The 8,014-nt window shown below is 44.7% G+C and overlaps 1 long non-coding RNA gene across 1 annotated transcript in view; it reads right to left on the bottom strand.

The window, feature by feature from the left end:
* Positions 1 to 6,405: 6,405 nt before the first annotated feature.
* The window catches only part of LOC133953252 (uncharacterized), a 13,586-nt gene continuing 11,977 nt past the window's right edge, over positions 6,406 to 8,014 (bottom strand). The window contains exon 3 of the long non-coding RNA XR_009920680.1: positions 6,406 to 7,559. This is a non-coding gene — a long non-coding RNA (uncharacterized LOC133953252). The remainder of the gene's footprint in view (positions 7,560 to 8,014) is intronic.

Here is an 8,014-nt window from a genome sequence, read left to right as displayed (position 1 = left end):
CAGGCATGATGAAGATCAGGCGAGGTTAGGGTAAAATGATAAGAAGTTAATGTAATGTCCTCGTACAGAAGAAAGTGTCTCTGTGTGTGTGTATGTGTGTGTGTGTGTGCCCCAGTGAGTGAACATGGAGGTTTGTGAGGGTACAGTGATCATTACGTGTTCCTCAAAGACTCTGAAATTTAATGAGGCGATGGACACATCCTCTTTATCATCATCATTTCAACCCTGGCTGTTCGCTGCCTCCTCTCTGCACCTTCATTTCGGAGTGTCTCTCCATCTCTCCATTTCTCATCTTATTGCTCTGAACAATCACACTTTATTTGAAAAGCCTGGCTGCATAGGCAGATGAGCAGATCTGTGGTTTGAATCGCCACAGCGAGGGACCTGAGTGTCCTTGAGAATGACATTTCTTCTGTGTCCCTGCTGACACACACACACACACAGACACACACACAAACACTTCTCAGGCTGTTGTGCACCACCATACCCTTATTCCCTACTTCTCCACATGCTACTCCTCTGCCTCTGCTTTCCCGTACCTGTCCTCCCCCCTTCTCTTCCCTCCATCTGCAATGCAGCAGCTATTCATAGACAATAATGATCAGTGGGAGCCTGGTCCTGTGGGAGCCTTCCCATCCAGATGCCAGGGATAGCCAGCAGACCTTCCGCAGTAACCCCCGGGATGACCACAGGACGTAGCGGAGCCGCAGAGCCGGAACACAGCGGGTTCTGGATGGGGGCCCACCGACAGGAGGGGAGGGAGGCTTTAGAGGGCCACACTCTGGCAAGAATCAATATGTCAAACAGCCGAGGTCAGTTTATGAATTACACAGATGGGAGATGTGTTGCTCATAAATTGGCTCTGCTCTGTGGACCAGCAGCCAAGCTCACAGACAAATTTTTTACCATAAATAAACGAGCTGAGCGGACGAGCGCGGCTCTGACAGCTCTGAAAACTTCTTCCCATTCTGTTTGGCGGAGTCTTAGAGAACATCGAGATGCACAGACGGCTGAGAGCAGGACCACCCCACTGCTCTATCTGATCAATACGACAACGTCAATACACAACCGAGCTGAGGCTGCAAGGAGGCATGAAAACAAGCAGCACTGCCATTAAGGCCAAAAAGAAAGGGGGGTGGGGGGGCAGAGCATGGGGTGTTTCTCTCATTCTCGAGTATAAAGCATGAGTAAGATTACAGGAGAAAAAGTTTGGTCTAACAGACTTAAATGTTTGGGGAACAATGTCATCAGTTTAATTTAAACCATTGCGTTGTCAAGTATCAAAGTATCCTCCTCGTGCTTTTTCACAGCATTCATTTTTATATGCTCAGCTTTATATATGTTTATGTGTTGGAATGGTCTCCTAACTGCTTTCCACAAACCCAGCGCAGCGGCCAGACGGCACACTAAACTACACAACGATCACAAATTGCTCCCCTCCTAATGTCTTTACATTATTGGCCATCATTTTATTAAAGAATCAATATGGTGAAAAGTCATGGCCTGCATACTGTATCTCTGAGCTACTGCACCCTAATCAATGTGGACGCAGCCTGAGGTCCTCAGGCAGGAACCTTTTACACTCAGGGGCCAAGTATATGTCAAACACCCATACGCAATGTCCAACTCAATTAGAGGTCGTAAGTCATTCCCTGTTTCCCATTGGCTGTTTGGCTTTGACCAAAAACCCTGTTCAAGCATTCAGTGAACTTCAAAAAAGCTTAGAAAGTAAGAGCGCTTAATTTTCACTTGGATACAAAACACTTTTATAATCAATGCGTACAAGCTTTGGACATCTGCATAGAGTCAAGTGACTATGGTGACTAGGGGACAGGGGAACCTCTGGGTCCAATCAGATTTTAACACCTCTGCATCCACCCATGCGCACAGCAAGCCAGCACAATTTCTGTTGTGTGGCCAGCAGCCACACAACAGAAATGCTGTTCTGTTACTGGGGGGAACTGGGAATGGGGCTCTGAGGGGAAATGAAGCTGAGGAGTGACGGGTCATTCAGCTCTGGTCTCTTCCAGTTGGATCTAATCATCGGTCACTTGGCAGGAGCCTCCTTGAGCCTCTGACTGTTATTGGTCTCCTGGCTGAGGTAGTCCAAGGCTATCACTCAAAACTCTCTGGCACGTCTTTACGGCTCTACAGCGCAGACACATATAAACACAAGCACACACACACAAACACACACACACACAATGACACCATGAAATCCCGTTCACACACATTTCACACTTGATAATCATCCTCTTTGTGTGCATTCACACATGCAAGCATGCATGCACACAAAAATGATAGTATGCAATCCCATTAATGCACATTTTGTATTCTATAAGCATTCTACAACACAAACACACACAGGTACACACACACATAAGCAGACAAATACAAATACAGAGGCAAATAAAAACAGGTAGTAGTCATCTGGGGAGGGCTGTCGTAAAAGATTTTATGGAGCCAGAAAGTGAAACATTATCTGTCTGGCCCGACTGAGATGATCAGCTCATCTCTCATGACTGATGTTCATCCTCCAATGGCCTTCCTCCAATCTCTCTCTCTCGCTCTCTTTCTTTCTTCCCTGAGTTCTGGAAACCCCCTCTCCCCTCCTTTGATCCCCACCCTTACTCTGCCCATTTCTCCCCAATCTCCTTCCCAGCCTTGATTTCCGTCTCCACATCCCGGCTATTCTAGTGTGGCACACTGGGAATTATATATATGTGTGTGTGTGTGTGTGTGTGTGTGTGTGTCTGTGTAATGGTGGGACTGTGGCAGTGATTCCCTTTGGTGGAGACCTGCAGGGACAATGTTGCAAGAGCCATTGTTCTATATAGGCTGACAGACATATACACACAAATATGGCCACACATATTCACCTATAGAGACACAGACACACACACACACACGCGCGCAAACACACACACACACACACAAAAACACACACACACACACACACACACACTCTGAATAATATGAACCACAGCCTCTATACATTCTGCATGCATACACATAAAAACAGAAGAACAACTTTCATTTAAGGCACGGCCCCAACATCACAAACACACACACTCACACACACACACACACACACTCACACACACAGTCTGCTGTGTAATCCGAGTGTTGGTTGGTTCTGTAGCTGCAGGCGAGTCCGTCCTTGAGACTCAGAACAGGCTCAGACTGGCCAAGCAAATAATTACCTCTCCACATTGACACACCAGCTCTACCCTGACGTGTGGTTGTGTGGTTGTATGAATGTGTTTGTGAATTCAATTAAATTGATCTTGAAGCACAATATTCAATGTTATTGAACAGAAAATTATTTTCGTTCTCAAAAACAAAGCTTGCAGTGGGGAAAGTGTGTGTGTCTGCTTGTTTTCTGATCCGTGGATCTTTGAGAGGATCTCTTTGGATCAAACCTTGAACGGGCAGTTTCAGGGTTAAGACCTGGTTTTAAGGTTCAGTTTATGATAAAAGTTATTTTGACTTAGCCAACCTATCAGCTCCAACAGTTAAGAGAGCATATCGAACTGATTTATCGTTGCAATCCAATTACATTGTTGAATTCACGATAGACAGTTGAGAAGATTATTATCTCTCTATATACCACACGTTCTTGGTCAAATCCTGGTGCCCACATGAGCCAGTTTGGTCAGTGATTTGGGTGAGTAATGTTGTGTAGTTTTGAGCAACAAGTCTCAAGGAGAGATGAAGTGCGACCTACACCAACTATACACCTACAGATTTTTTTATTTTCAAACCAATGCTCTGGAGGCATAGACGGATTTAAGTGAGGGTGTGTGTGTGTCTAATCTGAATCAAAGTGAGACCACCTTCAGCTGTTAATTTCCCTCTTCTCCCTCATCATGTCAGCTATTATCAGAACTACACAGATAGAGGACATGTGTGTGTGTGTGTGTGTGTGTGTGTGTGTGTGTGGAGCTCAATCTGCATCCAGGGAGTGTGTCTTTTTCTATTCTTTCATTACATTGTTGGACAGAGTGTGAGCCATAAAGCTAACTAGGGGGATTCAATCTTGAAACAATCGGAGCAAATAGTGCCTCAGCCCAGTGATCAGTGAAGCGGCTCATCCATTTCTTCAATGTAAATCCTTTGTATTCCTCTTTTGATCACCTCCCGTGATAACCCCCTCTGTCCATTTACCAATTTCCGCCTACAGATCTCCTCCATCCATTACCCTTATTCTCTCATTCTTTTCTGCCCTCCTCCCCCCTTTTAAGCGATGGATCCACTCTATGAGAAAGGCCAGGGTTAATCATGTGTGTCTCGTGTGTGCGACTAGAAGATGGAATGGTGTGCAGATACAGCAGATTGTAATGAGTGGGAGGAGGAGAAAGACAGACGGACCGACCAACAGAGAAAGAAGCAGAGGGGAGGAGGAAAAAAAGCCTGTGATGTGAGAGATGGCAGCACAGCGGGCAAGGATCAAAACACCCAAACTACCCACAATTACATCTCCAAGTTGCACTGACAGAGGGAGGCTCTTGCACACACACACACACACACAAACACACACACACAAACACACACAGACACACACATTTTATCTGATCTCATACTGGAGCGGAAACCTTCCGTCCTGCTTCCTCTGCACTGAGCAAGACTGTGACACACTTTTCCTGCCATGTATTATTCAACACAAGTAGATAGAAAAAGATGATATTGCATGTGCGTGTGTTGAGTTGTAGTTGAGTGGATGTGTGTTTTATGGGCGCGTTTGGCCCACTAGGTCCGGGAGGCAAAACGTAAAGAGTATACACACAAAATAAACACACACATGCAGCAACTCACATGCACAGTAGGCTTTTGATTGCCCAAGTGTGAAACCAACTGTCCGATTACTTTGAGCCATGCCTGTTGCTGTAGCCCATCACCTGGGTACACACGCATACAAACACTGTGCATCTGTTTATATCAACTTCATAGCATGATGATGATGATGATGATGATGATGATGGGAGCACTGTGGTTGAAAACATAGGATTTCTGGCTCGAATCTAATTAAACTCTTTGTTATATCAGCACCTGTCCAGACACACTCCCCCACATATTCATCTTTTGTGAACAGGTTCCATTGATCTGCTGCGGCCCGACATTTGGCCTTCGTGTGTGTACCTGTTCATGGCATTAAATTCTGCCGCTGCAGGACAAACAGAAGTTTATGAGCAGATGTTGTGAGGTTATATGACCCCCGACAAATCACACTGTGCCCTCCAGCAGCAGCCGCGGATAGAACAAGGGCAAACAGCGTCCATCCTACAACATCAGTGCCATATGAAAACAGCAGTCCTTTACTTATCCCCAAAATGTTAAGTACAGCACTGAATAAGTATGTCATAGTGCTAAAGTGTATGTGTCTCTGCATGGAGACCATCGATGTGTGTTTACGTCTCCACTTCCTCCCACTATCCAGAATTCAATCCAAAGTATCCCAGATACTAACGCTGCCATCTGGCACATTTGGAACTAGAGTTCTGGGGAAACAGCGAAAAGTCCCGCCAATACACACGCTACACCAATCAAGAGCCAGCAGGAGCTTTAATTCCCGTTTGAAAGGCTTCAAATAACTAATTAAAAACTGACAGGAGAAATTAACACGGGGACAAACATCATTGTGATAAAAACTACCTAAAATGATAGAAACCATTTTTGTTGAAAAGGTATTTGATGCGTATTAAGATTTTTTAAAGCTAGGTCCATGCATAACATGGTGCAGGCAGTATTTATAACCAAAACTGTAGCCAGCAACCGGGTAGTGATTTATATGCTTTGGCTTCATTTTTTGGGAGCAGTCATGTCATCCATCTGTACAAACAGTCTATGTTGCAGACATGGAGCTGTGTTCTTTGGCTTAAGTTTAAAACATTTTGTCAGAAGTGATATAGTAATTTCTTCGAGATAATTTTACAATCTGAATCGAAGGACCAAAGCTGAACAATTCTTGTACGGCTCCTTGAGGCAAATACTTTATGTAATGTTCAGGTAACCCTACAGCTGCCTCAGGTTCCACTTAATGAGAACCAGTAAATGAACCAGAAAATGAATGTCGGGGTCCATTAAACCCAAAAATATGAATTAAAAAAAGATACTAAAATACTGTCTAGAGCTGAGAGGAGCAGGGACTTGGATAAAACAATCCTCTGTGGCTTTTTCACTTAAATTACACTTTTAACATCGCACATTTTAGTTTACATAAAATGCTGATTACATTGACATTAAACATTAGACAGGACGAGAAGAGAAATGAAGAAGATATGCAGCAGTGTTTTGTTTTTTTTAGATTAGATTCAACTTTATTGTCATTGCACAGTACAAGTACTTATACAACGCATTGCAGTTTAGCGTCTAACCAGAATTGCAAAAAAAGGAGTTAAAGTGCAGAGTATTGTGCGTATATGAAATGTAAATAAATAAGATATGTACTGTAGTTAATATATATGGAATAATACAGTGTTGACAGGTATTGTATGATATAAGAACTATGAACAGTAAGTAATATATATAAGTAGTACAGTATTATATGATATGATAAGATAAATATATAAAAATATATAAATATGAATATACTATAGGCAGGATAATACAGTAGTAAAAAAATGTAACAGTGTAGTGCAAGTGTTCAAATGTTCAGTGGTTGGAGGAGGGTGTGTGGCCGGGGGAGCTGCTGCTATCACTGCGGTGCAGAGTTCAGCAGGGTCACAGCTGCAGGGATGAAGCTGTTCCTGAACCTGCTAGTCCGGGAACGGAGGACCCTGTAGCGCAAACAGTCTGTGGCTGGGGTGAGAGCTGTCCTTGACAATGCTGCATGCTCTCCGCAGACATCTCTTGCCCTGGACAGCTGCAATGGTTGGGAGTGAGAAACTGGTGATGCGTTGGGCAGTTTTAACCACCCTCTGCAGTGACTTCCGGTCCGCAACAGAGCAGCTGCCATACCACACTGAGATGCAGTTGGTGAGAATGCTCTCGATGGTGCAGCGGTAGAAATTCACCAGAATCTGAGGAGACAGATGAGCCGTCCTCAGTCTCCTAAGGAAGAAGAGACGCTGGTGAGCTTTCTTGACCAGGGTTGAGGTGTTGAGGGTCCAAGAGAGGTCCTCAGAGATGTGGACACCCAGGAACTTGAAGCTGGTGACACACGCTCAACCTCCGTCCCGTTGATATGGATGGGGGTGTGTGTGCCGCATTTCTTCCTGAAGTCCACGATGAGCTCTTTGGTCTTCTTGATGTTGAGAGCCAGGTTGTTGTCGCCGCACCACGCCGCTAGGTGCTGGACCTCTTCTCTGTAGGCCGACTCATCGTTGTTGCTGATGAGGCCAATCACCGCAGTATCATCTGCAAACTTGACAAAAGTATTAGTTACATGTACAGGAATGCAGTCATACGTGAATAGTGAGTAGAGGAGAGGACTTAGCACACAGCCTTGAGGCACGCCGGTGTTCAGGGTCAGGGTTGAGGAGGTGTGGTTCTCTAACCTAACAGACTAGGGTTGTTGGATAGGAAGTCCAGTATCCAGTTGCAGAGGGAAGGGTTGATGCCTAAATCGCAGAGTTTCGTGATCAGTGTGGAGTAATGCTAATAGGTGCTGGTTAATAGATTCTAAAGACAGATAAACACAGCACACAAATGATCAACCCACTACTTTTCTGAAGTTTATTTCTCACTGAAGGAATCCCACGTTTACATAAATTGCACGTCTGCCTACAAAATGACACAAACGATCACTAATCACCAGTGAGTGGGTGCGTGTTTGTGTGTGCGCATGTGCACGTGGCGGGTTGTTGTCCTCTGTTGTAAATCGCTGAGGCATGAAGTTTGCAGCTGCACACAACAGGAGATAATACACGTCCTGAATTATTGATGGAAATGAAAACAACTCTATTTTTTCTTTCTACTCTCTTTCTCTGCTATAACCACCTGTCTTCCTCTCCGGCTCCGGGTTCATTTCCCCCCTCCAGCCGCAACTGTCTGGTAGTTTAACAAGCCTCTCATT

This window comes from Platichthys flesus, chromosome 5, assembly GCF_949316205.1.
Source record: "Platichthys flesus chromosome 5, fPlaFle2.1, whole genome shotgun sequence".
NCBI lineage: Eukaryota > Metazoa > Chordata > Actinopteri > Pleuronectiformes > Pleuronectidae > Platichthys > Platichthys flesus.
The sequence above is the reverse complement of the archived record's forward strand: the minus strand, read 5'-3'. Positions and strand labels throughout refer to the sequence as shown.